We start from the raw sequence: 26096 nt of genomic DNA, 5'->3' as shown, positions 1-26096 counted from the left end.
CAGGACAGAAACAACACCTACATTCTGCAGCATTGTCCCTACAGGCCTGTATCTATTTAATGGTATTTTAATCGTGCAAGAAGGTTGACGTAGCTCTCTTTGAGCTATTTATTCAATACAATAAGGGTAGTGGCTTGTGGATCTGCAAATATCCAATTAGCCCTTATCTAGCATTTGGAAAATTATACAATATTATGCCAGGGAAAAAAAACCCAAACTTTTACCATAATTTTTATTATGCTGGAAATAAAAGAGGAATAAGAGGCAGAAATTAGAGGAACGTGGTATGTTTTTTAAAAGTTCCTACCTTGGTTTGGTTTAGCATGTTTTCATATCAGCATAATGAAATACATAATTTCATTTTTAAAAGGAATGTTAGTAATTTCCTACCTGGCAAAGCTGGCACACCCATGTCAAATACAAGAGCAGTAATTCAAAACTTGGGAATGGCCAGAGCCCACTGAGTCACATATTAAAAGCAAACTTACAGCAACCAAATCTCACTCTTCACTAACATAGCTAGTGGTCTGCCATCCCAGAAAAGGTGCTGGTGTGACCCATGGAATCAATGAAAGCTTTGCCAACACAAAGCCACTGTGACTGCTGCCACTCTGCTCTGCCTGAAGGCCCCTGGAAAGCAGCCAGGACTCAGGAACACCACACCTCCATTATCCTCCCTCCTGAAGGCTGTAAAGGCAGGAGAGCATTTATGACTCACTGCCTATGCTCCACTCTGCAGAACTGGGATGTTCTGCAGTGCCCTAAACTCTACAGGCACACAGAAAAATTAAGTTTTAGTCACAGTGACACTAACAATTCTAATTTGAGATATTTATCCTGGAATGCTTTACGCTTCTACTGTTTGCCCATCTGGTGGGCTGAAAGGTCACAAAAGCCAGTTATTACTGGCTTCCCAGAAATACTTTTGCTCTAATACACAGATTTTAATCCTTTAATATGAAAAAATGCATCCTAATTGAGATTATTGAATAAATGCTTTAAAATTGAAGTGTTGACAAAACTTCAGGAAAGGGAAAAATACCACACCCATATTGGGTCACTCTGTGCTTCTGAACCACATGAAGGTGGAAATATGCAGGGAGCTCCAGGAGCAAGACTTCTTTCCAGAAATTAACTAGCATCACCAGAAATGCCAGCACTTCCTGACCACATCCCCAGACAAGCATCCCCAGACAATTACTATATAAATACTATTTCTACACATGACAACTGTCATCAAAGAAGCCCAGATTAATTATCTAAGTAGCATATTCACACATCAGACAAAGAGGCAGAGGTGAATCCTAGATCCCTTCTTCAGAGAAAGACAACTCCAGTATTGGATACATCCGTATACATCTTGATGTACAAGCTCACCTTGGAAAATTGTAACTAAAAAAAAAAAGGTCTATGTATCAGCACAGCCAGTTCAAGGATATTACACTTGTATGTATTTGTTGCCAGTGAGACTCATTGAAATCAACACTGACATTTAATGGGTCTCATTTCTTACTCCAAAAGATACATGGAAAAGGCACAAATCCACACCGTGATCTATCACACAAAAGTAACAGACTTGTTCCTAAGGAACACCACAAATACAAAGCAAACCCACCAAGGAGAAAACAGTGCTGTGAAGTACTTATTCATTGGAAGAATCTGACACACTTATGAAGACTGAAGCTGCTGCAAAAATGCTTCAAAGCTGCAGATGCTGCTTGCATTGCCTTTCTTGAACCAGAAAAAGCCACTATTAGAGCCAGGACAAATAGAGCACATAATGACCAAATACATCATCTTTACATCTGCAGTGCTACAAACCAAGTCTTTAAAGCCATATGGGAGATAAGGGTGTAGCAGCTCCAGGCTAAGGCAAAATACAAATCACTTAAAGAGCACCTTCACACTTGCCACACAAAAATCATCAAAGAAAAAGCCCCTCAGAATTATGAGTCAATTGCTGTATTGTTACTTCTTTGGGAAAGCATTTTAGTTGTAATTATTCAAGTACCAAAATGGAAAACTGAGCATTCTAAATATCATAAAAAATTGTTTTCTCTTAGTACAGATAATCAAATTACTGTTTCTCAAAAGCTCTTCACATGCTCACATTCACTGATCAACTGTATAGCATTATCCAGTCATTGCTGTTCAGAATTCAGAAAGAAAGGAGAAAGGCCCATGATATGTGAGTATGAGCTCCTGGCTGGGGCACATGCCTCCAAGGCACTGGGGTACCTCCAGACAATGGTGATAGGTTTGCTTTCTTGGTAGCATAATTCCTGCTTTTATCTCTGGGATTTTTACACACTAGGATTTATTATGTTGGGTGTATTTCTGACTTCTGGCCACAGCAGGTATTTTTACAGATGTTCAAGAATTATTGCCCACTGCAGAGCTGCATGTGATGTGATTCAATAATAACATGGGTGGTTTTGTTGCCCACAAAATTCAGCCTCTTTACCCAGTGTGCAACCAGCCAGCAATGACACACTTGAGAGAGACAGAGCTGGCAGGCGCGGGTGCTCAGTGGTATTCCCCAAATCAAGCACACCAACTAGCACAACGTTCTGCAAGTTGTACACTTTAGCAAACAAAGGATTTTGCATGTATTGACTATAAGTTGCATAGCTCTCTTATTAATCAGTATTCTGTCTTGCATTGGCTAATGATTCTCTCATTTCAAATGCCAAACAGTGCACGGGCTCTCTCTCACCTCTGTTGAGTCGGCGCTTTCCTGGCTCCGTGATCCTGAGTCTGGTCCTGACCTCCCCCTGCTGGAAGCACCTCGTACCCAGCCGGAGCGGATCCAGCACAGTTGCTGAGATTGTTTTATTCGTTTCGTCTTTACCTTGAGAGTTCTGCCATATGTCCTCGTGGCTGGTAAATTCTGCTTTCTTTGTGTCCACTACCCTTCTTCCCAAGCTTTGGCAACCCACTGAGATCACCGATGCATGTCAAGCCTTAAACCTTAACAAGGCAATTCTACCAACAAGTAATTTGTCTTTCTAACTCCTAGGCGTCACTTGAACCTTGTTGGCTGCTCTCTGTTTCACACACCAAATCTCCCTTCCTGCTATTTAAGCTTGAAAATATAAAAAGATAAAACATCAAAGAACATATTTTCTTAAGAAAATCTTACATGTTCCACATTTGCAGCAGTTATTTCTGCTTCTGTCTTGTTAGGTTTCTGAATGGAATTGGTGTAAGCAGAGAGTAGAATTATTGCAGATGATGCAGTGCAGATAAATTAGATGGCTGTAGGAATTATAAGTGGAGGTTTTTCTGTTGTCTCATGTAGCACACCAAGCATGACATCCATCATCTCTTCCTAGCCTTAGAAATTCCCTAATGCCTACAAAAATGCCCCTCTGTTGTGAGAGCTGCCTGAAAAAAATATTACTTGACTAATTTCATGTATAAAAACTCATTATGTAGTGATTAAAAAAAGTTTTAAGTGTGAGTCCTAGAAGGATATTTTGAACTGCACTGCACACAAAAGTTCTGCAGCCAGTGCTGAGCTAGCAGCTCTCAGTTATGGCAGGCATCCTAGCAAATATTCCATCCCAATTGGTTCTGTATGATCTGCCACAGTAACAAACTTCTCAGAAATACCAGGAATTTATCAGGGAAGTTGAGAGAGATGACTCATCAGCAGTGACCATACACCACCAAGGAGCTGAGTAAGATGGGAGAGGCTGACTGGAATCTGACTTGAACACCACAGTGACTCACCCAGCCGCTTGACTTGCATATGACAAGGCACTCCAGCATAGGAACACACACAAATAAATACATTCTAAAAGCCCATAGAGTCTCTTCCCAATTACATCAATAGCAGACATATAGCAAATGTATCCAGAATTCTATTTTAATCTAATAAAAATAATAATACATAGAAATCTTCTGACAAATATGGGGTCAGAAGAATGGAAAATAAGATCACACAGGCTGCATGTAGAGGAGACAATCGAAGAGGAAAATAAAGATTTCTACAATTAGAGAATCATAATTTTGTTTTCCAAAAGGAGACCATCATAAATGTATTGTGTAGGACTTAGAATTTACTGAACCACCCATAAAATATACAGCTTTGCAAAGTATAAAGTAACCAATTTTTGCAGTAAAGACTAAATAAACCCTTTCCTTATTTTTATATACATTTATATTTTTAGTCAAGAGACAAAAATTATAAATCTTTATGTGCACATACCATAAAAGAGACTTTTATTCCAAGGTAGAGAGAAAAAATAAACGAAAACAGTTCAGTAAAATTTATTCTATTCCCTCAATGTTAAGGAAAATATCCTAGGTCTCTCTGCTTATTATTTATAACATTTATACATATCTTCATTTAAAGATATGAAGAATTTTATCTGCAACTACACTTCAAAAATGTACTGTTCTTCTTCTTCATTCAAATAAATAAATAAATATCTCTATTTATATATCCAGAGATGCTTTATGCTGAGGACAGTGTAACCAAACATAATATTTTTGTTTATTTTTAAAGAGACATAAGAGTAATTTTTTTTTTTAGCTAGATCCATCCTAAAATTAGCCTCCTAAATCTGCATTCAGCCTTGATTTAGACTTGAAATTTAAATAAGCAACAATTCTCAATGGCAGACTTGAAGCTCTTACAAGAACCCTGCTCCCATTCCCACAGTGGGGTGGGTATTTTGTGTGCCTGGTCACTGCAATTGCTTCCAGCTTTATAACCAAGCTTCACAGGGCAAAAAAGGAACCCTAACCAAGTGCAGATCCTCTAAGACAAAAAGACAGGCCCTTTTCAGAGGGATGTTCTGAAAACTTAATTGAGAGACAGGACAGGGAAACCTGTATAGGCGCTTTTATGAAGTGGGTTTATCATTTTCTGTTACTTTGGTAGCTGATATTTGTATAAGAAGCTGATGGAGCCATCAAAACTTTACCTTTCCTTCAGAAGATGTTGGTGAGATTACAATATAAAAAAGACAAGAACAGAAGTCGGATACCATGAAAGTAGAAAATAAATTCATGTCAACTATTAAGCTGTTTAGGGAAGGAGATGAGCTTTGCTGTAGCTGGCATTAGAGCTCTGTAACATATAAACCTCTGATTTCTAAACCAAATTGCACATGCACAAGTCCTTTGTCATTGTGACTGCTCACAGTAGCAGCTACATTAAAAGCATCTGATAGAGCAGAGTAGCACAGCAACCAGCAAAAATGAGATTTTAATATATGAGAACACACCTCAATGTAACAGATTTTTTTGATGCCATCAAACCATGCTACCAGAGAGGAAAAAATAAAAGCTTTAAAGATTATATCATTCATAATGAAACTACACAGCAGAAAAGGTGTTAAAGTAGAACACAAACACTTCTGGACAAGGAATATCTTTCTGTAAAAACTGAACAAGCTAGCACCTAAGTGGCAGAAAAAACTGACTCTTAAAGAGACCTCAGGCAGTAAAAATTCAAAAACATGCACCCCACTCAGGAAAAACTCTGAAAGAAAATATTTCATAGAATTGTAGAATGGATTGGGATGGAAAGGACCTTAAAAATCATCTAGTTTCAGTATTCCTTATTTCCTATTTAGTTTATTTTGTTATTCTCTTCTCACAGCTTATCTTTTATTTTGAAAGGCTTCCATATAATTCTTCACTGGCTGAAAAAAAATAGTCAAGTTCTAAACCTATGAATTGCTCTGAATTTATTATAAAGCTCAAATGCTCTGAACAGATGGAACAAGTATTTCATACAGCACATGAGCTATCCAAAAATTCAGAGGCTATATATGTGTAAAACAAGGAAAATTAGGTGGGTTAACAGCAGGAAAGTAGCTAGAGGAGCTCTGTGTGATGTAGAGACGTGACTGTGAGCCCTTTGTCTGGACGGGTGCCAAGGCCTCCCCACAGTTATCCTAGCTGTAAATAGGTAGTCCTTCACTCAAGCTGAGAAGAAAAAAGGCAGACAGATGTGATACCAGCCATATTGCTCCCTTGTGAGCTGTTGGCTGCAAAATACAAGCAGGCCTTAACCACACAGGATCAATGAGCAACTGAATCCAGAGGAGATCTTTGGTAGGTTTTGTTTTGGGGAAACTTACCCAAGTATCAAAGCATCAACAAGTCTGTTGGTTTCTTTATAATTAACAAAAACTAAAACAAATAATAACATCAGAACCTGAAATACAGATTTTTCAGCAAAACAGATTTAACAAATCTCATTAGTTAATACAGCTTTAATGTAAGAGCAATTACATGCTTGAAAATACGGTATTTCCCATTTTTACCCATTTACAGTGCTCCTCCAGCATTGCCCATATTTTCTTTCTCCCTCATTCCTTTTGTAAATGATTTTATTCTGTTTAAGTGCTTCTTCCACATGGACAATCTTTTCTGCCAGATTTTTTCCACTTCTTTATTCCTATATCCAAAACGCAGAGCATCCCCACCTCTCTTTCCACAGGATTCCTTTCTTTGTTCATCTTGCCCTTTTTTTTATCCTCTACTTCTCTGTTTACTCTATGCCTTTGCTTATTTTCTACCACTTCAGCAGAAGAGAGTCCAAGCAAAGATGAAAAACAAATGGGAAGCGAAAACATTCCTTTGCTAGTTCACGGTTTGCGCATGGAAGCGTGCCATTTCTGGGAGAACAGTCCAACTGGCATCTCAGCCTTCCCTGTGGCACTGGACAACGATGTTATGTTGCTCAGGCAACCACTCCTAATTGGCTTTGGGGATGCTGAGCAAACAGGATGGGTTATTTTGCTGAAGGTCACAGGAGCGCGTGGCACTGCACACCGCTTGCTGCCACGGCAAGTGAGGCACTGAAGAGCCACATCAGGCAGCCCTGCGAGCACAAACACGCCAATCACACAGAAAACCCATCCACTCTGCAGCCTCGGTCGTGCAAAACAATGTGTACAACAGTTGTCATACAAGACTACAACAACTACTATGCCAGAGACAATGTTATTCCAGACTCGTGCTGAAAGCAAATCTGAATGTTTCTCCTGGCTTGAAAAATTAGAGATAAAAAAGGCGCTATTTATATGTAACAGTATCCTACAAGAAACAGATTGTCAACAACAGTTTGGCAGGGCACCATGAACATCTTTTAGAAATTGGGAAGAAAAATCTTCAGAATGTAAATGTCTGCTGAAACAAATGAAGATAGAAGCTTTAAGAGCAAGAGCTACTGCCTCAAAGTTCCTCCAGAGGGTTCATCTCAGTATATGTATATTTTGCATCTTAAAAGAAACACACCATATGCTAGGATGACTTTTCTTAACTAGAAAAGTCTGCCTTATATTTTTGGAACAAGCAAGTTTTTCCCTGGGCATGTTTATTGACATGTTTCATAAACCTCAAATCCTTAACTGAAAAAAGAACCTATTTTGGCTGCATGAAAAGCAGATTCTTTTTTAGTTCAGAGACCGAGAGGAGGAAGCAAGGAGAAATTTCAAGTTAAAAATACTTTTAAACATCAAGACACACCAAAATGAACACTTTGTTGAAAATGTATTCAGATAAAATTTCAGTTTTCAAAATTTTCTCCCTTTTTCTTTTTATGAAAAATATTTATTAAATTTAATCCAAATTCAGTAACAAAGGCACAAAATGGAAGCATTTTTCAGAGTACAACAAACCAATAAACTGCACTTCCTAAACCAACAGAGTCACAAATCCTCTTCTGTGGATTCCTGTACTCTCTATTTTCTGCAGGGCCCACAGGAGGCACAGATCCACCTGAATCTCCCTGGTTTCCCTTGGCCCCAGAGCCATGCAGAAACTTACAGCCTATCCTCTAAGGCTGGCAGAAGGATGGAAAATGACCCAAATTTTTCTTTTCATTGTGTTTACTCTGTTTTCACTTTGGTGTCTGCCCTGTACCATGAGGTTTCCCCAGCCCCCATTACTGGATGGGATGTCTGTGGGTTTCTTCAAGCCCACACACATTGCAGCACTCTATAATGAGCACATACAAGTGCACATTTAAGGTCTAGGAAGAGACTGGACCAGCTGGGTGGGGGAAATAGGTATTCTGAGCTCCCTGTGACACTTTTCAGTCCAACAGCAGACTTGGAAAGGCTTGGTGAGGGCAGGATGTTGTGCTCCCTGCCCTGAGTTACTGCCAAGGGCAGGACACCAGGCTCAGCAGATTTAATGCACCACATCCAGCCTGTGCTCATCTTTCATGTCTAGGGGAGGCAAAAAATATTTTCAAACTCATCAGCTGTATTTTTCAAAGGATGCTGTCTTAACTACTTTTGCCCCCACAGACAGTCCCGGTTCCCACGGCCTGGGAGTAGCTCCCACTATACAGAATAAGAGATAACTGTAGAAATCTTGTACTTGTTTATCCACAACTGGTCAGAAAGCTCTCACATACTGTTTGTTTAGCTAGATTTGCATGTACTTGCAACTATTTTTGTCAAAATAACTTTCTTAGCTTCCATTATTTCCACAGCGGGTGGCTCCTTCCATGTGTTTCACCTTTTCAGAAATATTCCCCTATCTGAGGAAAGCACTCCAGTTCTCTAACATAAGCAAGCAGATTTTACCACTGAGAGCACTTGAACAAGACCATCTGAGAGGCCCACATCACAGAAAACTGACTATCAAGATGTGCTGCATCCCAAAACACAGCCACTAGTACTTAACATACAACAAGGTCAACAATGTCCTGCCACTGTCACTCAGGGGCTTTCAACTTCCACAAAACATACTCAGAGGCATTTTCAGGTTCATAATGACACTTTAACATACACAATATAAACAGATATGACAAAACATTGTTATTTAAGCCTGGAGGAAGAGACAAAGGCAGTCACATTTCTCTATTATAAATTATTATGCACTCTGAAACATTAATGAAACAAATGACTTTGGTGGACTGTATTCAGAAGATAAATAACAGGAAAATTAAAGACTTGCCCTTACAACTACTTCTATTGGAAGTGTGTTAGTTTTGTGAAAAGCTGTGTGAGCAAACGATGAGCTATAACTTTACTTGCACAAATCTGGTGTTACAAAAAAAAAAGGGTAACTCTTATGAGTTTTTTTTCTATTTGCATTCTGTTTTCAATTGTGAGCTAATTTTTGGAAGACACTTCTTGTACAGTATTTAAGGGCAGACCTCAAAGTTTACTGCACACATAGCTCCTCATCTGTCTCAGGAGGGCTCAAGGAGGACACTGCTTGCACCCTTCAAGCTGCAGGACAGAGATATTAGAGACTCACAGGCTCTTGCTGCACTTGTGCATCCCTGATGATTGCCAATAAAACAAGCATTTTTTAAAGACTTGGTACTATACATAAAAGCAGGAATACAGGAAGATGCTCAAAATAAATAAATGCATATTGTAAGCTATCAAAATATTTTAGGAGCCCTTTCATTCTCATATCAAACAGATATTTCATAAAATACACTAGCACCAAAATGAGCAGCATCCTCTAGACATTCTGTACAGACATAGAGTCAAGAGAAAAAGCATTTGTGGTCTCTTGTACTTAGACTAAAGGGTGACCTAAATTAACACTGAGTTAAAGATAACAAAAAGACCTCCAGCAGTAAGGAGCTGAACATAAATCTGATTGTTTGAATTACTGTCATCATGATTTCTCAGAAGGAAGCAGCTCAGCCTTCACCTGCAATTCTGATAGGACTGATTCTCAACCTGAAAAGGGGGCATTTATCACTGCTGGGTGTACACTCATGCTCCAGACAGGATACCAAAAATTTTCTGTCATGACGACATCTGACTTCACTCACGTAACACAAATCCCTCAGTTGCCAGGATTCCATCCACACCTCCAACTCTGCTGTTAACAACCACCATAAGATTTTATCTGTGATCTTGGCTGAGCCAAGAAGATGTGCTGGCTGACACAAACTCCAGTCAAACTGAGTTCATTAAGTATTCCTCCTCCCTCTGCTCACTGACTTTGACAAATCAGGGAGCACTGTTCCCACACCGAGTTTCTTATTCCCATGTAAGATGGTGACAAATTTGGATTTTCCAGAACATGCTCAACAAAACACGGGTAGAATTCTAGTGATAAACTTGCAAGAATAAAACTGGTAACCAAACTACAAGCATCCCCTTTTCTCTTTTCAGGAATCATACATTTACGAAACAGAAGATTTAGGCACCACCACCAAAGCAGAAAAAAGAATAGAAGGGTTCACTTCATATTTTGCTAGCAATGAAAACCTACATAAAGAATCACAGAATGGTTTGAGTAAAAAGGGACCTTAAAGATCATCAAGGTCCAGCTGTCTGCCATGGGCTGGGCACCTTTCACTAGAGCTGATGGAGCTGCCCAGAGCCCTGTCCAAACTGGCCTTGGACACTGCCAGGGATGGGGCAGCCACAGCTGCTCTGGGCAACCTGCGGCAGGGCCTCACCACCCTCACAGTGAAGGATTTCTTCCTTACATCTGGCCTTAACCCACCCTTTATCAGTTTATTTAACTGCTCCTTGTCCTGCCCCTCTAGGCAAGGACGGGTGCTATAACATCTCCCCGGAGCCTTCCCTTCTCCAGGCTGAACAAACCCCACGCTGCCAGCCTGTCTTCATGGGAGATGTGCTCCAGCCCTCACAACTTGTGTCAGAGGCTCAACTCAAGTCCTCAGGTTTTTCTGAACTTCTAATGCCATACAATTCATGGTTTGAAGTTCAGCATCTCCTTTTTAAGCTTCCTGTTGCCTACTATTTCTTAGTTACTGAAAAAATCTCCTACTATTGTCTGGCAACAACATCTAGGGATAAGAATCGTCCTGTAAAGAATACTTTATGCAAGATTGATGCCAGAAGCATAAACAATAAAATGCTAATAAAATATTAAAAGCCATAAAAGATACCATAACTGTAAAAACAGATATGAAATTTCTCCCTCCGCTCCTTGCTCACAAATTATAAACTCAGGTAAGGACAACTCATATTTGTAAATTCATTAGAATAAAAAGCATTGATTCTGAGTCATCTATCCTTTAGACAGTGAAAATCTATTGCGATATACGTAAATGTTATCCCAAAAAGATTTTTATCACCATTCATAGTACTTTTTTTTCATTATCATAAATAAATATATCTTGAGAAAGTTATACCAGAAAACTGAATTAGAGCATCCAAGTTCTACTCAAAAGTGAGACAGCATTTTCCCATTCAAACTTTTCATTAATGTGTATATTGCCACAGGATGAACAAGATACTGAACTTAGACACTTTTTTTTTAAGGCACTTTAGGACAATTTCATACCTCAAAATAGTACAGTATTTTGTTACCCTTGACATTTGTTTTATGGCAATACTGACTTTAAATTTCTGCTGCAATTTCTTTTTCTTCCTTGAGAGGAGAAATCACTCCAGCTGTAAGGACAACAGTAATTTTCTTAAGTAACTCAGTTAATTTTTTCAACATTCTTCAGTCCTTCACAATAGCTGGTAAAGCAGCATTTAGCCAAATATGTGTCAGTAACCTCAGCCAAGATGCCCACAGCCATTTACACAGAAGAGAAACTCCCCTGCTGTATGCAATACCTGTTCCAAAATTAATCAACACCAGAAAATAGCAGTAAAGTAATTCTTGAAAGACTACCAAGCAAATACACTAAGGAAGTACAAAGGACTTGTAAGGTTATTTGAATTACTGCTACATAGTGACACCTGATAAATATGTTTTGGGACAGCTTTCCAATTAAAAATTCTAAAAGGCAGTTTAAAAATGAGGGGAGAAAAGCACTGTAGATATTCAGCTGGAAATTGCAGTGCTCTGGAAAAAAAATTTCAAATTTATCCTTATTTTCCCTGATTTTTAACAAGCATCCTGAAACAGGAAAACTGTACCTATTTTGAAAAGCAGGCCTTTGCGCGTGCATTTGGAAAACTTAGGGAGGTCATTTTCCTTTTCTTTTTCCCTCTGCAGATCCAGGGCAGTGGTCTCCACTTCCCCATCAGACTTCCCCAGTCAGACCCTCAGAAGACAAAAAGCTACACAGAGGAGAAGTCTATAGCAGAAGTTTGAAACCTACAGTCCATTCATTCCCTTCAAATATTTATGGTTTAGCCCTTGAAATTATTTGTAAAATGCCTATTACATCTCATAATATTTTTGTTTATAAAAATTAAATGTGAGACCAGACCCTCCAAAGCACCAGTACTTAAACAGTGATAAATTTCAGTGACTACAAAGATAACATGAGACAGCACATTCCCAAGTAAGTAAAAATCTAAGCCATGATAGGGATCATTTTCAGTTTCCTACAAAGTTTAATTTCCTCAAATAAAACATTCACCTTCTTAGCTGAACAAAGGCTTTTAAAACATACACAGTTGCATCATTATTTGATTATTTAATTCATAAGTACAAGCAATGGCTGGCTATGGGAATGACAAGCACTAAGTACACACTATACAAAATATAAAGATAAATTAAAATCAGCTGTCTGGGAAGCACACAGAAGTCTGAGAAGACTGGAAGCTTCACACTTCCTCATTTATCTTTTAATGGAAAAAACTGACATTAGCTGAAAAAGTATTGATTTTCTGTGCTGTTACCTGTGGGTAACTAAAGATTTTAAATTCATTTTTGCAGCATACCAAGATTGCTTAAAAAGAAAAATTTCAGAGAGGTCTGCTTGAATTACTTTCTGGGTCCCACAACACATACAGACATCTATTTCTGTTCAGACTTGTCCTCCTAAATGAGAAACCTGCATTTGGAAGTTGCACCATTATGTTTAAATCTGCTTCAGCACGGCTGAGATGTATAACCCACCTTGACAGAAACACCAACCTAAAGTGCAATAATATTTCACTTGCTGCTATTAAGAAACGGCACCTTACACTGCTTCTAGGCATAAGAGATGGTAGGAAAGTAACCCATTTTCCTTGGTATGCTTGCACTGTGAGCATCCAGGCCTTTTGTTCTCCGAGGTTTGTTTCCTTTTATGCCCCCAGCCCTGGCACTGCCCCCCAAGGGTCTCAGGAGGAGCACACGGGGTGGCAGCTGGGGGAACAGGCATGGAGCAGCACCAGCCTGGCCCAGGGAACGTGCCTGTGCCACCAGAGGAGCAGGGAGCTGGGCACAGGTCTGCAGTTCCAGGGGCAGAGAGTTAAAGGGCAGTGACCGTGCAGGACAGACAGAGCGACGAACAGGACAAGAGCTGCGGCAGATGTCTCAGCGCTGGAAAGCCAGAAGGGATGAACACACCCCTGGTGCATTTGGGTTTTAAAAAATTAGGCTTCAAAATAAGTTTGTACTCATTACATATCTTTATAAGAAATTAGATTTCACCTACAAACAGATTTAGCAATGTTGGTGCTTTTCTCAGTGTTATATCACACAGCTATGACACATTTTTCATGGCAAACCACCCAAGAATCAGCCAAGAAAGCAGAACTACGTGTTCCTCAAGATATCTGCAGCCTTAAGAGCGGTTTGTTTCCACTAGTTTCCAAAATGGGAAGGCTGCCATAGATGTTGCAGAATTAAATCTCTGATGTTGCCATACCCCCCACAAGCACACTCAATGTTTCTCAGCACTGAGCGCAGTGCCCACAACCAGACAAAGCAAAACACAAAACAAAAACATCATTTTAAACTATGTTCATTACCTTTGAACTTATGCAATGGCATTAAAAAAACCCCTTCTTTCTTATGAGATACTGCCTTTTTTCTATAGAGATCTATGAGCCTAATATACATCAATCACAACCTCAATAGTTCTGGTTCACTGTATGTAAACCCCTTTACCTGGTGTTAGCTAGAGCTGCTCCCCTTAGGGGAAATTCACCATGTTTATCAAGTTATTATTATTATCTACCTGCATTTTACACAGCATTATTCCTCACTCCACCTTTGAAATTATTTTTACTGATTTACTACAAAAAGATATGAAAAAGAATGAAGAAAATGTAGAAGATTCTAAAGTCAATGGATTCATACTTTACAAAAGAATTCTGTGTAACTTTAAAATAATTCAAATAGTCAATAATATATAGAATAGTAAAGAGATACAGCACAGGTTTATGACTGGTATTTGACAGCTTTACACAAAATGATTGAGCTAAAGTGCTCGCAAAGTTAAGAAGAAAGCACAAAAACCTGAAAACACGGAATAAATCTTTAAAAATGCTGAAGAACATTGAGGGGGAAATCTAATTATGAATATATCAGAAGGTAATTTCACCAGAAATACCGTAAGGTGGCAGGGAATGATAGTATCTGTGTGCCTTTGCCCCACAGGCAGCAGCCAAGGGCCAGAACAGCTCTGAGCTGGGCAGGCAGCAGGAATCAGAGCTGGAGGCAACAATCCATCCATCCATCCATCCATCCATCCCTGCCCCGTGCTGCCCTCATACAGAGCAACATTCCAGCTATCAGAATGTGCTCCTGTCAGAGAGGACAAGTGGGTGTTTGGCTCTGCAAAGGTCATAGAGCTGGGAGGAAAATGAGGCACTCAGCAGGGCTCAAAACATCAGGAGAACCATGAGCAGGGATCTGGTACACAGCCTCTGCAGAACTGGGCTTGGCATCTCAGCTGGAAACCCAAACCCAAGGGTATTAAGAAAAATATCACAGCTTTAGGAAAGGCCACATGATTACAACTGGCTGTTTTACCTGAACCTACTCCTTCTAGATTGATGTTACATTGTTTTGGCCAAAACACTATGAAAACCCAAAGAAATTGATTAATAGGAATTCATTCATTTTAAAGGCAAAAAAATCTGACAGCCTCTCCTCTTCTGAATGTAGCTCAGAAAATTTAGATTTGCAGCAGGCAGACAGACACACAGCAGCTGTGATGGAAAGGGTAGGAGCTATGAACCCAAGCTGCCATGTCATTGCTACATTTCAGGGCATCTGCAGATCCAACCACAACCTTTGCATCACCAGAAATGGCAATTCAAAAGCATATCACAGATTACTTCTGTTTCTTTCCCTTACACTCACAGATACTGCACAACCCCGTGGAGCTACTGGGGAGTCCTATAAGGCTCTCAAGGGCTGGTCAGCTGGGCTAATTCTAACCCTCCCTTCTGACTTGGTTTGAGGCCTCCCCCAATAATCCTCAACACACATCAAAAGAAAGAACAACCATTATTGTCTTAATTAGAGACAGAAGCCACTCTTGTTATTAATTGCAAGCTCTGTCACAAAACAGTATTTATGGTGAATGGGCAAGAGGCAGAGTATGCAGCTACTAGAAAAAATACCTTGTTTGGGTTTTTTGAAGATTATTTTGCATTGCAAATAATAATTGCATTGCCTTGCCTGTCACTGAATTGCATACTGCAAACTGACCATGGGTTTTGTATGTAGGCTACGCTACCAATTATTAGGAGAACCAAGAAAAGCCCGCTCAGTGGAACAGCATGTAATTTACATTTAGCTTTCCACAGCATATTTGCACACCCACACAATATAGGTCACAGTTAGGGAGAGTTAGAGAACTCCTTTTTTTTCCCTTCAGTCAGAGAATGCATTACTTTTGCCCATGATTTTGTCACTCAGAAATATTACACCAGGTAGTAACTGTGACCTGCCCATACTTCCTGGAAGTTACACACAGAGTTGTCAGGCACAGGTGAATGTGGAAAGACAACTTGTATTTAACTGACAGGAAGGGGTAGGGGGGATAGGAGATGGATTTTTGAATTCTTCAGTCATTACATAGAATGAAAAATAATTTGTCGGCTACAGACAGACTCATCTTCTGACTGCTCTACAGCTCTATTTCACATCATTCCTTATCCTTCTGTTTTTGACAAGCACCTTCTGAAACTTGTTCTCCAGAAACAGAATAAATTCCAGAAGCATGGACTTACACAGAAAAGCACCATAATTACTTACCAGAGGGATGTATATGTCATGTTCACACTGGGGTCAGAGGGATCCACGATGACTCAACACCAACTGCCGCTGTTTCGGATCTCAGCAAGCTGCTTTATGTTGAAGCTGCTTCCTTTTAACTAAGTATGATTTCCACCATTAGCCACCACTTTCTCACCCAGCTGACCCACTCTACTCTGAAAGAAACATCTGTCACTGAACTAACCACTCCAGCTTCCCATTTTCAAGATGAAAGTCCCTTTATCTAGTCCATTTCTTGCCATTTCTGTAGCTCTCCATCAATGATTCTGCCTTTCCATTTTCCCTAGATCTATCCTTACCATGTGACAACACAGCTAACTGGCTCCCTAAATACCAACTGCTTTTCTTTTATAAGTTGCCCTCCACCATTTTCCCTAAAAATAAATTAATTAAAGAAATTTTTATCTTGTGGCTAAAATCTTAAAAATTGCAATCTAGGAAGATGAGCCACAGTCTCTCTAGGTTAATTTCTCTCCCACTTCTCCTATAACATTGCCATTTCTTTCCAAACAAGGCTGAATTTGATTTTTAAAGGCAGAAAGGAAGAAACAGTTAAACACTGCTTTCCTGAAAAAAGATCAAAAAGATGCCACATATTCCTGAGAAGGTCAACTATAAAAATCCTAATAAAGTACAAATGGGAGCAAGAGTGCACCTGCAGTCCCACTGCAGATGCAGGCTGACCACACACAGGACAGACACAGTAAAGGCAGAGAGGAAACAAGAAGAAGAATCACCAGCCTGGAACCATTCCTGTAGGATGTTAACAGAAACTTCTCTTGACCTAAATTCCATTTAACATCACCTTATCCATACTGGGTTTGTCACAGGAGAAGAGGTTGGGGTAGCAACAAGAATTGAAGGACATCATTGCATCACATAATCTGAATAAAATAAAGTCATGTTATATTAATCAGGATGAGTGTGGCATTTCTATCCCAGCCTGTCTACCCCATGACACACAAAAATCAAGAGCCAGGTGATGCTGCCACAAGAGACCCTGAGGAACAGAATGCTCACTCCAGCTGCCTAATGTGTCCAAGTGGCCTGGACCTCACACCAAGCTGTTCCCTTCCGAGTGGCATGGCCCATGCTTCCCCACACCTGGAGCTACTGCTTAAACTTCTTTCTCATTTATTTATTATTTAGCCCTTTCTGATTTAAACTGTCAGCATGAGCCATGAAAGTCTCACCAATTCCACTGCCCATATCTAAGGTCAATCAGCACCAACATTTCTGCAACTCTTTAGACTCCCACTGCAAACATTTTGCAAGAAGCAGGAACTGCTACAGAGCAAAGCCCTTCTATTGCCTTTCATTTTCCAGGATTGATCAGGTCAGCCGCAGCCAAGGCCTCCTCTGTCCGAGCAGGCAGGCCTCGCTCCATGGCACAGGTTTCATACAGACTCTTCTTTGGGCAACCTGAGCTCGTCAGATTTTCTGTTGAGAAATGTTTCAGTTCATCATCTGAAAAAGTGTATCACATTCCAAGATACGGTTTCTTGAAATCGATCTTTAGATCATTCTTAGACAAATGTTACTTACTTCGGGTTGACTTGTTTTCATAACAAAGCAGTCCCAGATCTATGCTCTACTCTACTGATGTAAAGGATCCAATTCATCATTTTAACACCTCTGCATCCGTCACAACCATACTGTGCCTTTTGCTTGCTTCCTTCAACACCTACGCTGATATGGCAAATTCAACACACAAACACACACACATACACACAACCCAAAAAGAGTAAGCATTTACTTTAGTATTCCACTGTGAAGGATTTTTTTAATCTCATTAAACTTTGCTTATGAAAGAAACACAAGCCTGAAGGAAATTCTTGAAGAAATTCCTTTCTGAAGTCTAATTACCCAGAGTAACATTTCCCATGAAAATTATCTACAGAAACCACTGCCTTTTCCCATACCAGGATAGTCAAAAGCTTCCAAACCAGAAAACATTTAGTTACAAGGAAAAGAAAACAAAAAAAAAACCAAAAACAAACTCCCAAAAATCTCTAGGAACTGTTTGAATTGTTCAGTGTTTTTAAAAAATATTAAAAAATACAGGAGTAATGTACAAGTATTTGCTGCCCTATACATGAGGCAGAGGGGCTAATTAAATAATTAGGACAGGCTCATTTTATGCATATACAAACATTAAAAATATAAACACACACGTGTTTAGCAGCAAAGGGCTGGCAGTTCCTTCCTGTCTCCCACTGCAGGGACAGCAGGTTCTCCAGCACGGCACAGGCACAGAAGGCTGACCAAAGTCCCTTAAGAAATACAGCCCTCCTGAGACAAAGCCCCATGGTAAAGAAGCATAAATTCCCAGGGAAAAGCCCTTGCTGATATCCCATGTGCTGGCAAGAACAAGAGCAAAATCATTCACTCCCAGCACACTAAGAAGCCCATCGTTAGGCTGTGGCTCAGCTGAAATGTGCAGCACCCAGGGGTACACACACACACACACACAGAGCCACACACACCTGGGCCAGAGGAATACAGGAAGATGTAGCATGAACACTCTCTGCTCATCCCCAGAGTGGACTGGAGAAAGAGGTGGCAAAGGAGAGCAGTCTCCATGCCTGCCACCATTTACAATAGAGCAGGAGGCCAGGGACTGCCCGGTCACACCAGGCACAGAGCTTTAACTTCCCACAGCCATGGCAGCTTTGTAATAATGTAATATTTAATATATATTTAATGTAATAACGTCCAAATAGCTTCTCAGGTGCAAAGCAACTCTGACACCTGTCAGTAAAGCTCTGCTTCTGATGGCTGTACAAAAACACATCTGAGCACATTAAATTACAGAGTACAGCCCTTCAACCAGCACTTGGAAAAAACCCCACATGTATTCCTACAAGTATATGCAAACCAGTGTTCGCATCACAGACATTTATGAATGAGCTCCCAGAATGGGCTAAGAGCAAAAATATCCCATTAATAAGCAAGGCTGCAGCCAAGGCCCCCCACAGTACAGCTCTAAGTTCTCTGGAGGATCTGGGAGAGCAACGGCAAATTAATGGGAAGTGGAAGAAGCATGCTTGATGAACTACAGTACAACAAGGGGTGCTTCTTTCAGCCTTCAGCAGCAAGGGGAAATGTTTATGGAATCTTCAGCAACAAACCCTCCAATACCATTTTCCAGATATACATCCCACCATGTACTTGGAAAGAAAACGTTGTTTAAATATAAAACTGTTACAGTTTTCAAATAATCAGTGTTGTACACATCTCTGGTAATTTATCTAAGGTGGAAAGAAAAGATAGTCTCCTTGTGTAGTTTTTAAACAAAAAGAAAAGAAATGAGTATTTATTACATATACATGAAAATGCTTCACTAAACATATAAGATCCATAACAATGACATCTGTTTAACCTCTAAAGGTCAAGGTCATGTCATTTACACCAAGATAAAAAGTCTAATTATAGTATCTACAGCTGTATGGGCAAAGGCTGGTTATTAGAAAAGAACTATTATAAACCAAACACAATTACACTGTAGAGAAACCATTAGATACTTGATGAGATTTTAATCTTTGAGCTGGTATCATTCTGCAAGTTAATCATCTAGAGAACAGAAAATCTGTTAGGAATGCAATTAAATGTACTAGTTCCATTAAAATTGAGCTGATATAGTTAATTGTAGTCCTAAAATAGCAATTTCCTCACACCTTCACTAAGCAATTTTTTTCATCTACTGAGTAATAGTCTATTTAAGGAACACTTTTCACTTAAACTCTCAAATAAGATTTGTGAATACTTTTGTTCTCTCACGCTACCCTATACAAGTTGCACTGACGTTTGTTATTTGACCTTGGATTCCTAATTTGCTCTAAGAAGTCCAGCAAGGTCTTTTGTTTCAGTTAGTCTGAGTCCATGGTACCTGCATTGCTGAAGCTTTCGGGAAGCAAATCACCAGTGTATCCTCCCAGCACACGACAGCAATTAGAAACTGACATGAAATGACGAGCCAATGGCAAAGCTCACGTCATACAGTCATTTTAGGCATCAGCACTTTGGGCGAACACATGATTTCCAAACATCAATTTCAATGAATGCATCTTCAAAGTACTTGGAAGGGATTTGCAGCCCTGCTAGCAAATGGGGAACACAGGCCATTCCTGCCTTTTTTGGAGAAACAGAACGAAAGCAAAAAGGTATCCTAAGAGCGCATCAACTTGGCAATAGCTAATCTGCAACTGCACCTCACAGACCACACAGTTTACTGGAGCATTTTAAATTGCTCTGCAGGGAAGGGCGAAAAAATCACGACTTCGGGAGCGCCAGGGAAGCCGGGGCTGCCACCGGCGCATCTCTCTGCGCGGATGCCGTTACGTAACCCCGGCCCGGCCCGGCCCGGCCCCCCCGGTCCGGATGCTCCGGCTGCGCCCCGGGGCCGCAGAGCCACGGCCGGGCCCCAGACCCAGCCCCGGCCCCGGCCCCGGCCCCGGCCCCGCCGCGCCCCGGCCGCTCCCGCCCTCCCCAGCGGCCCCGCCGCGGCACCGGCACCGGCAGCGCCCGCCGAGCCCGGCTCCGCCGCCGCCCGCCCCGGGACTCCCCGCACAGGCCCGGCCCGGCCCGCCGCTCCGGGCCCACACCCGCGCCCCCAGCGCCGCCGCTCCGCGCCCACCTCCTGGCCGGGATCCGCGGCGCATCCCCGCTGCGGCCCGGGAGGCTGCGCCCCGCCGCTCCCGCTCCCTCCCTCCGTCAGGCGGGCGGGCGGGGAGCTGCGGCGGGAGGGAGGGAGGGAAGGAGGGAGGGAGGGAGGGAAGGAGGGAGGGGGCGGGCAGCCGCAGCCCCGCCGCGCCGCCCCCCGCCCCCGCCCGCCGGCCAAGGTGCCCTCGGCCGGCCGTACCCACCTGCGGCAGCGCCCCGGGCCCGGGCACAGGTGCGGCACCGCGCTGAGGAGGGGCTGGGGCTGGGGCAGCGATGCTCCGCCGAGCGCGGCTGCGGCCCTCTGCGCGCAGCGGCGGGGCGGCGCCGGGCTCGGCTCGGCTCGGCTCGGCACGGCACCTCGCCGTCCCTCCCGCAGCCGGCCCCGGTGCGCCCAGCAAAGCCCCGAGTCGGGGTGCTGCCGGCGTGACGGAGACAGCGGGCGGCGGCGGGGACCGCGTAACGGGCCTGGGTCATGACATCGGGTCTGGAATCGCACGGGAAAGCACGGGAAAGCACGTGCCGCCCTGGAGCACAGGGATCTCCGTGCCGGGGCGGGAGCGCGGTGCCACACAAAGGGGTGCCGCCGGGGGACAGCGCTCTCGGCAGCAGCCTGAGCGCCTTTCCCACCCAGGCTTGGTGACACAAGCACGACACCCAGCCTTGCACCGTCACCCTCCCGCAGTGGTCACTGCGTTAGCCGATCAATCTTTGTCAGCTGATAATGGGAGGTTGTAAAAAAACACATTACATGCGCCAGAAAGCTGCCGTAGAAATTACTCCTCTGATTTAATTTGTATTAGGTTCTTGGGGGTTGTTTTGCTTTGGTCGGGTGGATTTTTGGGGACGGGAATTGCTTTTTTTCCCCTGTAGATCCTCCATCACAGCTTTTTCAACATCCTTGATAGCTTAAGCACGCCTTTGGAAAGGGGAAGCTGGACTGTCTTGTGTAGAGAAGCCATGGAGTGGAGCAGGTCACCCTGCTGCGGAGCAGGCAGGTTGCAGACTCATCGGTCTGGTTGTGACATGCCTCTGGCACCCCGGTCACTCCCTGTCCTCCCCTGGGCTGCACCTCCTGCCCTCTCTTGGCAAACTGTACTCAGACTATTTACATCCCCCACCTCAGCCCTGCTCTCTGGTTCACAGTAACAAGATTGGAAATAGATGTTGCCGTCCAAGAAAATCAATTTAAATCCCTGGAGAACCGGATGCCACCGCCAGCAAATTTCAATAAGAGAATGGCAAAAAAGGGCAAATACTGCAGAAAAAAGTAGATTTACAGAATTCTATAAATTATTGAACCTACACTAGTCATTAGGCAAAGACAGGCTGTGTGATGCTGATTTATGTTTTTCCTATTTCTCAAACTGGCAGCTGCAGATTTGGGAGTTTTATTGTGCAACAAAGGGCATCCTGGCATACAAAGCCATAGCCATTTTCCTATTAAAGCAGAGACCTCCATAGAAGGATCCCTTGACACGGTATTTTTGGTGTAACTTCTCAGATAAGCTTCTTGGAAAAAAAAAATTATTCTTTCAGCTGAACCTGAAAGTGTCATTTTCAATGTGGTTGAATAAAGCTAGGACATTCATTAAGTAACACTTCTTTTATTTTTCTTTTTGGTATTCAGTTTCCAAGAGCCGGAGCAGGAAAAATGCTAAGCAGGACTTTGGTGAGTGTCAGAGTAAGTTTTCATGTAAAATCCATAGAAATATTAAGCATGAAGCCACATAGCTTATAAGACACATTTAAGATTGGATTATTAGAGCACAATGCCTCTCCCCAAGTTAAGGTGCAAACAAGGCAATGTGCCAATGTCAGTAGTACATTGGATTTTATTTACCAGTAAATGGATGGGACAGTGGGGTGGGAGAGTGAGAAAAATAAGAAAAAGGAAGCAGGGGGTGTCGGGAGGGAAGAGAATGACAGAGGGACATCACTGTGATAGAAAGATATCACCACCCGTGGATCCAGACAGCATCCTGTTACTCCTTTTCTGGTCTTCTCCATTGGAGGGGTGCCATGAAATGTAGAGTTCAATGGGTTAACACCTTCAGGTGTCCAAGGGAATGCCCAAGCACCTCCCCTCCATGGGAAGAGATGTTTTACACTGTCTTTTGGTACACTGGATCTGTTGCCAGGTCGTGGTGGAATGCCTCAGAAATGAGTCTGGGGGTGCTTTGGGGGTCTTTAATGGCTTACACATGACAGCTGCCTCTGACATCAGCAAAGTCAAGCCAGTTATGCCCCATCACAAGGGATGCCTGTGTGTGAATGTTAATGTCCCTTGTGGATGTGATCTGCCCTGAGGAGGGGAGGTGGCAATGTCACAACTGGGCCAGTTGCATGCTGGACAAAAATTGGCATGATAAAAACACGATCCCTTCTCTGGAGGGTCTGCTTGTTATCCGACTCAAAGCTCAGCTTGCAGCCTCCAAGGGTGGGTGTTCATTCCCTCCGTCTCATGTGGAGCAGAGGCTTCACCAGCACATCCCCAAAACCTCTCCCCATCCACCCTGGCCACGGAAGGAAGAGTGCAAACCCTGCCTCAGTCTGTGGCTGCAGCTCCCCCTGCCAGACCCAGCCAGAGCTGATGTTCCAGCACAGCTGCTCAGCTGCTTTCCTTGTGGATTCACTCTTCTTCCCCAGCCTTGGTGACTTCTCCTTAGGCCTGAGATTAACTGGACAATAGTACCACCTTTATCTTATGTCAAGTTCCCATCAGGTATCTTAACTCACAGTTCAGTTTCCCAGATTCAGGCAGCATGGGCTTCCTGCAGCTTCTTTAGAGACTTTGCCCATAGTGGGCAAAGTCCTTTGATGACCATAACAGTGATTTTTAAGTGTCTTAGAAACAATAATATCAGTAATGTAGTAACTGATTTTTCTTCTAAAAGAAATAAATACCAGGGCAGGGAGGCAGAGGTGTCTTAAGGTTCATTCAAAAACACCATTTCAGACAAGAGGTTATTTAACCTCTGTGACCTGAAAGAAATTCCAGAAAACTGTATTGTTAATTATCTCACTTGTTTCTGAACAATTTATTCTTTAATACTCTCTTAATGATCTTGATAGCAAATTCTTAAGTGTCTGTTCTGCAGAGGGCTTTGGGTTTTTTTCACTCATTTGCCTATACTTAGACCAAAGGGAAACAAACATGTAGAAGGGCAGTTTAAATTGTTTTAAAATAACACAGTTACATTACATAGATGGTAAACAAAGATGGATGACAAAGTGCCATGTATACACACAGGTATCCTCATCTTCTAAGGTCTTAACTGATAGAACTTATATAGAACTTATAGTTCTTAATAGAACTGATTCTTAGATAACTGTAATCATTTCCATTTTTTACATCAGGCAACAGGGAATTTTACTAAATATAAAATGAAACCTTTGCTTACCAGCCCTATGCTGAGGATAAGCAGATCTATGGACATTGGAAATATTTACTTACAAAACTGTAAGAAAATACTTTTATTTTCTCCTGTAATAAGCAATATTGTTGTTTCATTGCTGTCATTTATTGTTAGGGCAGTGTGTGTTTGGCCAAAGAGTACCCTTAGTCAAGGCACAGATAAGAGACACATTTTTAAAAAAGATTTTTGTAAATTACACCTTGCATTTTTGCCAATTCATTGAATTATGAAAATCTGTGAGAGTACAGTAGTAATAATAAGTGAATGGAAGTGCTTTAAAGAAAAAGCATGAAGTAGAGCACCAAAGAACATTTAGGAGTGCGTGATAATAAACGAGGCAGAGGGAGACCTTGGGAGGCAGGCTCATGGCAGGCAGAAGCTGTGCAAAGAAAAGGCAGGCAGCAGCTGATGGAAACTGGATGTGCCCCAGATTAGGGGAGTGCCATAGGAGTGAAGAGCCATCTCCAGGAATCAGAAAGCACAGCTGCCAGTAGGATCCAGTAACCAGATCAACATCCCCTTTTTTGACAGATACTGACCACCCAGCACAACCTTATTTACTTTCCTCTCTGAGCCCTGTTTAGGACTGAATTGCTTAGAATACTTCTAGATGAGCACTGTTACACCTCAATAGCCTAAAATTACTTGTGTGAAAAGTTTCCTGATGATGCAAAATTACTCAAGTAGGCAAAATGAAAACTGACTCTAAGCAGCTGTAGAAAGATCTGACAATAGTGAGCAATAGGGCAATGAGACAGTGGCTGAAAGTCTGTCAATAACTAGGAGCTAATGTAAACAACCCTAATGAATATAATGAAAATAATGAAAGTAATGAAAATAACCCTTACTAAACTTACATAATTATGGGCTATAAATTAGCCTTTATTACTTGGAGTCATTGTGAGTAGTTTTCTGCAAACACTGGTTTGCTGCTCAGCAGTAGTCCAAAAGGCAAACAGTGTTAGAAATTGCTTCAAAAGCAGCAGAAAACAAAGTAGGAAAGCTCATTACAACCCTGCATAAATGTCTTTGCACTTGAGTGCTGTGTTCCTTTATATGATAATGTGAAACTAGAAAATGCATGTATGCAACTGAAAAAATATATGCAGAGGTATGGGAGTGCATCTGTGTGAGGAGATAATTCTAGCTGAAGAGCAGACTGAGAAAGGATTGCCTTTTGATCTATAAAATTCCCAGATACACAGGAGGCTGACAGGAAGCAATCACGTGCTGGTTTTTATCACACAAGACTTTGGGAAGACTCAGTAAAAGATCAGGCAGAGGGTTTAAAACAACAGCTGGGAAAAAAAAATTTCATACACTTACTAAATTAGAGTTCTATTTAGAAAATCCCTATTACATAAAAGAAACCAGAAAAATAAACCTGAAATGCAGTTTGTCAGAACTCCAAGAATCTCTGATGACAAACATGATAAATCAGCTGGAGTGTTCAATCTCACATAAACAAAGTCTGTATGGTTGATAGTATAGTTAACTATATCCACTCAAAAATAACACAAAGTTTGTTTCATACTTGATTTTGGCAGTGGTTAGCAGTCCCAATACTCATTTTCAGCACAATGCATGGTTTCTTTACTGCTCAGAGTGCAAAACCAAAGCAGTTTAAACACTTTGAACTATACATTTTAAACAGAGAAAAAAATCTCTGGTTAGAAGTGTTGTAACTATAATCCTTATAACCCTGCTGGCTACTACCAGCCCTCTGCTTTCTATTCTAGACTCAGTTCTTTCAAGCTTCAGTATTTAAAGGACTTGTTCTTAGTACCTCCACTAGAATAGCTTTAAAAGGGTCACAGTGGTACAGTTTCCTCTGCACTCCCTGAGAACTACCTAAAAATTTATTTTTCCAAAGCAACAGCTTCAAAGTTTCAGAGGGTCTCCAGGATAAAATTCCAAGAATGCTGTTATATATGGGCATCGAGGCCATTTTTGGATCCTTGGCCTTTAAACAGGCAAAGGGTAAAACCCAGTGACAGCTGTTTATGGATAACCCATGTCTAAAATTCTGGCCATAATTTTAAGTAGCTTACTTGGTATGCTACCACACAGAAGAAAGGCAGCAAATTTTCATGTCCCCAGCATTATTTTAAGAAGTGAATTCAGAATAGAAGTGAATTTTGT

General features: G+C 41.6%; 1 protein-coding gene across 8 annotated transcripts in view; it reads right to left on the bottom strand.

Moving 5' to 3' along the window:
* The window catches only part of OSBPL6 (oxysterol binding protein like 6), a 96601-nt gene extending 75788 nt beyond the window's left edge, over positions 1-20813 (bottom strand). For 3 of the 8 annotated variants that reach the window (XM_063162204.1, XM_063162209.1, XM_063162205.1), the window contains exon 1: positions 15856-15960. The gene's annotated coding sequence lies outside the window, so the exon portion shown is untranslated. Of the gene's footprint in view, positions 1-15855; positions 15962-20512; positions 20600-20741 lie in introns of those variants that run through there. The other 5 variants (XM_063162201.1, XM_063162206.1, XM_063162203.1 and 2 more) reach the window with 4 other exon arrangements.
* Between the last annotated feature and the right edge of the window lie 5283 nt (positions 20814-26096).

The sequence above is a fragment of the Melospiza melodia genome, chromosome 8, assembly GCF_035770615.1.
Source record: "Melospiza melodia melodia isolate bMelMel2 chromosome 8, bMelMel2.pri, whole genome shotgun sequence".
Lineage (NCBI taxonomy): Eukaryota > Metazoa > Chordata > Aves > Passeriformes > Passerellidae > Melospiza > Melospiza melodia.
Note: the sequence above shows the minus strand (reverse complement) of the source record. Positions and strands in the feature narration are given on the sequence as shown.